The 8,699-nt window shown below is 45.8% G+C and overlaps 1 pseudogene; it reads right to left on the bottom strand.

The window, feature by feature from the left end:
• Positions 1-851: 851 nt before the first annotated feature.
• On the bottom strand, positions 852-8,277 carry LOC132239214 (cTAGE family member 2-like; annotated as a pseudogene).
• Between the last annotated feature and the right edge of the window lie 422 nt (positions 8,278-8,699).

Below are 8,699 nucleotides of genomic sequence, written 5' to 3'. Positions count from 1 at the left end.
TGCTTTCTTGATTCCCCTCTCTCGTTAGAAACCTAATGATCCTGAGGTTTCCCTGGGCCTCTGTGGCCTCCTCCTCCTCCTCCTCCTCCTCCTCCTCCTCCTCCTCCTTGAAGCGAAGGTGAGACTCTGAGTGGATCCTCCAACAATGTGGGAGGGGAGAGAAAAGTTCTGGTTTCAGATGAAGGTTCACCCAGTGAGGGCTCTTATGGGGAATGGTCTCTGCCAAATGCTGTATTTAGAATGCCAAGGGCATAAGGATCTTTTTCTGAACGCTCACATTTAAGCTCTGTTTCAGTTAATTTTTGTCTGAGGTAAGAATTTCCTGTCTTAGGCTATTTCCAAATCTTAGCTATTGTAAACTGTGCTGCTATGAACATAGGGGTGCATATATCCTTTCTGATTGGTGTTTCTGGTTTCTTGGGATAAGCCTAAGTGCCCATCAGCAGATGAGTGGATTAAAAAACAGTGGTGCATCTACACAAGGGAATCTACGCTGCTATAAAAAAGAAGGAACTTTTACCATTTGCAATAGCATGGATGGAACTGGACAGCATTATGCTAAGCAGAAAAAAAGCCAGTTGGAGAAAGATAAATGCCACATGATCTCACTCATTTGTGGGATATAATGATCAACATAAACTGATGAACAAAAATAGATCCAGAGACAAAGTGGGGGAGGGTGAGATCAACTAAAGGACTTGTATGCATGCATATTAGCATTACCAATGGACACAGACACTGGGGCAGTGGGGGTTGCCCTCAGGGGTAGGAGTGGCTGGGGGGAGGGCTCAATCGGGGGATAAAGGAGACATATGTAATACCTTAAACAATAAAAATATTTTTAAAAAAGAATCTCCTGTCTTTAAGTCACCAAGGTTTCTTTCAGTCCAAACCACTAACCAATTACCAGTGCCTTTATCTTGTGGGAAATAATCTGCTCTTGATAAGAATGAAGGGTTGGCTCCAATTCTTCAAGGTCTTCCACTCACTACTGTCCGTCTTCAGCTCTTCCGATGCGTGGCTGGTCTTTCCATCTGCTTTAGAAGTTTTTCTTTTTTCTCTAACCAGTAATTTTCTTCTACTTTTAATTTCCTGTGAAATATTTCATTTTCTTGATACAGTCCAGTCATTAATTTGTGCTGAAGCTTTTAATATTAGTTTGCAAGATGTTCATTTACTGACTGCAAAGATGCTTGCTCAGTCTGGAGATTTTTAATACAACCTATAAGCTCTTCCTTTGTTTTAACTACTTCAGTTACTTGAGCGTATATTTGATTTCTTTCACCTTCTACGAAGGTGAAAGCCTTTAAAGTAGCAGCATGAATCAGCTTCTTCAGAGCTCCTTTTGGTTGATTACAGAAGAGTGCTGAATCATTCTCTGAATCACGCTTCATTTCCAAGTCCAAGTTATCATCCATTAGGTCTTCTGTAAGCACAGCAGCCCATCTTGCATCTAGCAAGTGTTCAGTCAAAGACTTGATCTATTTTTCTTTATCACAAAGAACTTATTTTGCATGTATTTTAGAGTGTTCAAACATTATTGTTCTTTCCATTCTTCAGCTTCTTGTAAAAGCTGTTTCTGGCTTTCCTGAAGTTGGGAATTTTCACTCAATGCATCTTTTATATCTATCTTAAGTCATTCTTTTTTTTTTTTTTAATCCTCATCCGAGGATATTTTTTCCATTGATTTCTAGAGAGAGTGGAAGGGAGGAAGGAGGGACAAATGAAAGGGAGGGAGGAGGGGGAGAGACATGTGGATTGGTTGCCTCCCCCACGCACCCTTTCCAGGGATGGGGATCGAACCTGCAACTGAGGTATGTGCTCTTGACTTGGGTCTGAGGGTTGACACTCTAACCACTGAGCCAAACTGTCCAGGACTATCTTAAGTCATTCTTCATTCACTTGAATTATTTTGAAGGTTTTTTTGGCTTCAGTTTGAGTGATTTCTATTCGTCCTCTAAGGACTGTACCCTTTTTGAAATATCCACCATCAATTCATCTTGTCCAGAATGTTCAGATTTCTCTTCCTTTAACTCTTTTTTCTAGAAAGAGAATTTTATCCTCAAATTAAGGTTTGTAACTGTGCAATTTTCACACAATGCGTCCAAACTTTGAGCTTCTGTTGGCTCCTTGTCAGAGCTGGAATCCTTGAATGACTTTAAGCCTTCATGCTCTCTTTGCACAAGGCTACATTTTCCAAGTACTGGTTGGTCACCTTTTTCTTCGATTAGTGTAGCAAGTTCTACAGCAAGCTCTTTCTCCTTCCTCTTAAAGTCGGCTTCTAACCGATAGAAAACACACACACACACACACACACACACACACACACACACACACACACACACGAAGAGGAAGAAGAAAACAGCAAAATGCCCAACAATAGCTGCACGTATCAGCAATCCCCATGGAAAAACCATAGGGATCGGGATCTGTTCTCGTATCTTCAGGCAACACCGCCACAACCCGCGTCGCTTGCGCAGGACCAGCCCCAGGGGCTGCGGGCAGCCCGGCTCCCGGTGCGCCGGGGCCGCCTTGGATCCGGAGGCGCAGCCGGGCTGGCCGAGAACCTGAGCTCCGCAGCCACCAGCCGGACCTGCCACTGCGGGGCGGCTGCGGGGCGGCTGCGGGGCGGCTGGAGGGCACGGCGCCCACAGGCCTCCCGTGTCCACGCCGCCCCCTGGGAGCCCCGGCCCTGTGTGTGCTGGCTTTGCGTCCGGAGGACCCGAAGGTCCAAGCCCGACCCTGCAAGAGCCTGGCACTAGCCCTCTCCTCGCCGCCCACCCGCGGTTAGGGTTCAGCCACGACCCGGCGGGGAGGCGGGGACCCAGCCCCAAACCGCAGCGCCGCCTCTCCTCTCGCAGCCCCGCAGAGCCCTCTGTCCGCTCGTCGTACCCGGGACCAGACCGCCCAGGAGACCGGCTGCACCTTCATCCAGTTAGAAAGTGGCCTGTAGGGCGCGCGCCTGTGTGTCCTGCCCGAATTTTTCTAAAAAGTATTTATTAGGTCCGTTTGTTCCCAGGGTTTCCTTCTTTTTGAACTTCTAAGTTCTCTCTCCGGGGTGTGTGTGTGTGTGTGTGTGTGTGTGTGTGTGTGTGTCCTATAGATAAGCCACTTGGAGAGAACTGTTTTTTTCAGAAGAGATAATTTTCAAATGACGTGGCAGGACCTTTGAAACATTTCATAAGCCCGTCTGACTTATATTTAACTCGATGGATTTATTTACAATGATGAGCCCTTAAAGCAGCTTAGACTGTTATGCCCAGATTTCAAGATTCCCAAGAGCCCACCAGGGAGCCAGCCAGTCCGATGAAACACCAGCAAAGAGCCCTTTATTTCAAGCTAGCTTGAGCTCCCGTCCACCACACTCACCGACACAACAGCAAGCCAAGTGGCCGAGAGAGCAAGGCCTGATGGGACTGTGGGTTTTATAGGGGGGTGGAGTAAGGGCAGGAGAGGGGACTGTGGGCCCCGCCGATTGGCCAGGCGCAAGTCGGTGTCTCATTACACAGGATGTGGTCATAGTGATGGTGTGCACTTCCCTTGATTGTCATTGGTTAGTCCAGAGAAATCCTGGGTGTGGCTAGCAGAGGCTTCTTCCGGGAAGAAGCCTTGCCGAGCACATGGCTCTGCCCAAAAATGGAGGGCCCAGGGTAAGATGGAGGGCGTAGTCCTCGCCCTCTTAGGGTGAGCTGAGCCCCGGCTCCAGGGGCCAGTCCGGTTGCCGGGGGTCCAGCAGATCGGCCAGTTCCAGCCCAGACAGGAAGTCCATGTCCTCTGTCTCGTCCCTGGGGTGCTGGCGATCGCCTCCTTAGGTAACCTGGTGGCCCCCCACTCCCGGGAGGTCACCATATTGATGCCGAACTTAGTGCGGACACCCGATCGGCATAGCGCACTACAGCCCAGAACTCCTGGGCTCAAGCGATCCTCCAGCCTCAGCCTCCCGAGTAGCTGGGTCTACAGGCGCGCGCCACCGAGCCCGGCGCCGACGCAGCCCCCCCTCCCGTCCTCCAGCTCGGCCTCATCGCTGCGCAGCTGCTCGAGGCAGGGAGACCTGGAGGCCACCGGCGGCTCTTCCTCCACCGCCGCTGCCACGCGGGTCCTGTCTGGGGGGGGGGGGGTGGGGGGCGCGGCGGGCGGGTGGCGGCCTGCGCCGGGCTCTCGCTGCGGGCTGGGGAGTCGGTGCCCGAGGCCGCCAGCAGTGTGGTCAGGCTGTGCCTCATGGGGCCCGGCGGCCGGCCCACGTAGGCCACGGCCTCTCCGACCGGGCCTCGAGGGCCCCAAGGACCCCCGGCCCCAGGGCGGGTATGCGGGGAGCCGACCACAACAAAACGCAGGAGAAGGTCGGAGGCGCCTCCCGCCCCACCGCCCCACTTGGCTGGCCGACCCCCCACGCCCAGACGGGGGGAGGGAAGAAAGAGCCAGGCGGCCCTGCGATGACTCACCCTTTCAAGACAACTGCAGCTTGTCTTCACTGCAAAACCAAGGGTCTTGGGTGGGCTGCTTCACTGTGTTTACGTTTATTTGGGCAAAGACATTTACTTTGTCTTCTTTAATGACTGCTCTGCTGAACTGAGCTCTCCATACTTTTTCTTCATTCTTTCTTTCATTTGCTTTATGTTAGTGCAATAATGCCTACTGTCCTATAACTATATATATATTTCTTTTTTGTTTGTTTACTTTTTTAAAAAGGAGGTTACGCCCTAGCTGGTTTTGCTCATGATTAGAGCATCAGCCAGCGAACTGAAAAGTCCGGGTTGGATCCTGGTCAAGGGCAAGTACCTCCATTGCAGGCTCCATTCCCGGCCTGGTCGGGGCATGCAGGAGCCAACCAATGGATGTGTCTCTCTCATGTGGATGTTTCTCTCTGTCTCTTTCCCTCCCTTCCACTCTCTTAAAAAAAAATCAGTGGAAAAAAAAATATCTTAAAGTGAGGACTAACAAAAAAAAAACAAACAAAAAAAGGAGGTTACTTATGTTCAAATGGATTTGAAAGCATTCTTAGAGGTGATTTGTCAGACCTCCTTAAATGGAAATGGACCCATTGCCAGTGACACTGTCTTTGGAAATTTTAATACTATTTATCTCTATAATAAAGAGGTAATATGCTAATTGGTCCTAATGGTGTCCCAGTCACGACCAATCAACAGGCTGCCCGCACAGGCAGGAGCTGGTGGGCAGGGACGGGGGCGGGAACTACTGCCCTCAGCACAGGTTGCTTTCTCTCAAGTTCGAAGAGCATGTGACCAAGTTAAAGTTGTAAATACTTCATCACAAGGGAAATTAGTCAAGCACTCTGAAAGTGTTTTCACTCTTAATGTATTATACAGAGAGATATTAGAATAAGTTTAATCCCTTTATCAGTCATTGTTTGCATCACTGTTGTTTTTATATCATGTTTTTGTTGTTTTTATATCATGTTTTTGTTGTGTTTTTTTTAAAATATATTTTATTGATTTTTTACAGAGAGGAAGGGAGAGAGATAGAGAGTTAGAAACATCGATGAGAGAGAAACATCGATCAGCCGCCTCCTTGCACATCTCCTACTGGGGATGTGCCCGCAACCCAGGTACATGCCCTTGACCGGAATCAAACCTAGGACCTTTCAGTCCGCAGGCTGATGCTCTATCCACTGAGCCAAACCGGTTTCGGCATGTTTTTGTTGTTTTCATGTCATGTTTTTGTTGTTTTTATAACATGTCTTAGTTGTTGTTATATCATTTTTTTATTTATTAATAAATTTATATATTATTTTCATATACATTTTACTAATTTCCTTTCATCTCTGACACTTCTATTATAGAGAAAGGGCAAATAGCAATATTAAAACATTTCCTCTAATTAATTCCCTTTTAATGTGCATGAATTTCATGGACCGGGCCACTAGTTACATAATAAATGAGTAGTCATGCAACTAATCTAATTATTTATCATTCATTATATTTTTTAAAACCTTAAAAGTTTCGTGCTTTGGTCTCTATTTTCTATCCTTTCTACTTCTTATAATTAACTAGAGGCCTGGTGCACAGAATTTGTGCACTGGTGGGGAGCGGTGGTCCCTCAGCCCGTCCTGCTCCCTCTCGCAGTCTGGGCGCCCTAAGCTAGCAGTCAGACATCCCTAATGGAAGACTGTTATGTTATAGACATCTACACACTGAATTCTGTACCTGTTATTAGGGAATTACAGGTGTGAAAGACGTATCTATTCAGCATTTATAGGAATGGGGCAAAAGTAGGCTTACAGTCATTCCTATGGAAAATAATTAATGAATAACAATACAAGAATAAACTGTGTTTTGCGTGCTCACAGCTGTAAACATACTTTTGCCCATTCTGTTATTATTGTTTTAGCCTCACCAATTACTTATTTACTACATATACATTATGGTAATATTTTTAAGGCTTGAAATATAAATGTTTCCTGTTGGGCAGAAGTTCAGCCTACTGTTAATCACCTGCTCATCCAAATGCCCTTAATGGAGATAAAATAACCATTAGGATCTTTTCCAAACCCTCTGTATTAGATAAGTTTGTGGGGGTTTTTTTGCAATTAGTGCAGCAGTAGCTTTTGGTTTTGAAGTCCCTGCAGCCATAAGTTTGACTTTAAGCAGCTGATCACTTTCTGCAGTAGTAGAGTAGGTGATTTCTTATAACCACTTGAAATTTTTGTTCAGTTTTTTTTTGTTTGTTTCTTTGTTTGTTTTGTAGAACTTCACTTATTCAAGGTCTTCTTGACGACTGGCCTCAGCCAGAATTGGCTGGTAGGTTTCACCTTGTGTGACAACTTAGTACACTGGGTTGAGATCACGAGACCACATTTTGCTCAGTGGGAAAAGGTATCCTGCTCAACTAGTGATGTCGGCTATTGAAAAAGAATGGATATTAGTGATGGCTGTGCATCGGCCATCAAGTCAGGACAGTAAACCCTTACGTAACCTTTAAAAATCCACTAAGGTACCTACCCTTAATGTGCGAAGGAAAACTCTACTTCTCCCTCTTTAGGTTCAGTGAATCAGGTCTATGAATTTAACTGGACAAAAGACAGATTAACAGGAAGAAAGGAATACAAATTTATTAAAATTTTTATGTGCACACAAGTTCACAGAAAAGTGAACCTTAAAGTAACTAGACTAGCCCAGCTGGTGCAGCGCAGTGGTTGAACATCGACCCATGAATCAAGAGGCTCCCGATTCGATTTTGGTCAGGACACGTGCCTGGATTGTGGGCTCGATCCCCAGTAGGGGGCATGCAGGAGGCAGCCATTCAATGTCTCTCTCTCATCAATGTTTCTCTCTCCCTCTCCCTCTCCCTTCCTCTCTCTCTAAAAATCAATAAAAATATTTAAAAACAAATAAAAATAAAGCGACTAGACTAGAATTTGGGGCTTACATACCGTCTTAACAAAGGAAAGGGGATTTGGGGTTCAAAAGACAGTAAAGTGTGAAGTGACAGAAATTTGTGGGAGAACTAATGAAAGATGAGTATGATCTTAGTAAAGTCTGTTTATGCAAACTCACCTCAGTGTCACCTCTCGGTCTCTGCTCTTCTCTTCCCTGCATAAAAGGACATGTATGCCCTGCCTTCAGGCAGGTAAGGGGAAGGCAGAGAACTCTTTCTGTAGCTGTTGATTCTCAATTGCTTTCAGCTCAAAACAATCCTCATACCACAGTGGCATATTTTGGGCTCTGACCCCCTTTAAATGCTAACTCCTTTTTCAGAGTAGAAGATTGCAGTGTAAGAAAAAAATTAAAAGTAATTGTTTCCTCAGCTCCTTAACTGATTTTGAAAACCTTTTCTCCTCTCAAATCACCCTTGAAAGTCAGCAAGTCCATAAAGCGAATGCATCTCTAAGTTTCCTTTCTTACTGCAAGAACCCTTGTGATGTTTAAGATTCTGAAGGACAAAGAATTATTTCAAACTAGAGAAGGGCCACATGAAATCTCTCAGGTTACTCTGTTTGCCCAGCCGAAGGTTTCCTTCCTTTTCTCCTAATTCTCCATCCCATTCTAGCACCCTTTGGTGATGACAGAACCATCTGTTTGAGAATTTCCTTTTCCTCCTCTCTTCCGGATTCTGTGAAAATGCACATGCTTTTCCACATGCAGTGCAGTGTGGGAAAGTCCCTAGGGTACTTTACAACTGTAATCACCAGAATTTCTACTTCTTTCATTTTTCAACTTTTCTTAATGTTTCTGTGCTGTGTCTAGAAATACAGGAATATACTTGTCTGACACTGCAAGATTCCTGCGTCTTTTTTTCATCTTCTGGTTTCATCTTCATGCCTCGTGGTGTACTAGAGCTGAGTGTTAATATTTCAGGGATTTTGCGGGCCCGTGTGTAAACATGGCCATTATAAAAAACAAAATTATATAAACTTAGAGTTAATAAATTATATGAAGCACAGAGATCATAAGTACTCTCAGTGCATCGCTTTCCAGTTATTTTACTTCATCTTACAACCTTTACTCCTCAGCACATTTATGCCCCTCACACCTATCTGTATGGAGGGAGCACTCTATAATGGTGAGCGGCCGTACTTCCTTCCCAACTCTGTAGGTAGCGATGTCACGGTGAGAACAACAAATCCGGATTGTTTTCCCCGGGGAGCCCATTGGTAACCATCTGCTGGCACACCACCGCGCCAGGCCCACAGGGTGCTGCCAGATCACATGTGAAGCTTTCGTAACCAAGTGCTCATTTTC

This window comes from Myotis daubentonii, chromosome 1, assembly GCF_963259705.1.
Source record: "Myotis daubentonii chromosome 1, mMyoDau2.1, whole genome shotgun sequence".
NCBI lineage: Eukaryota > Metazoa > Chordata > Mammalia > Chiroptera > Vespertilionidae > Myotis > Myotis daubentonii.
Note: the sequence above shows the minus strand (reverse complement) of the source record. Positions and strands in the feature narration are given on the sequence as shown.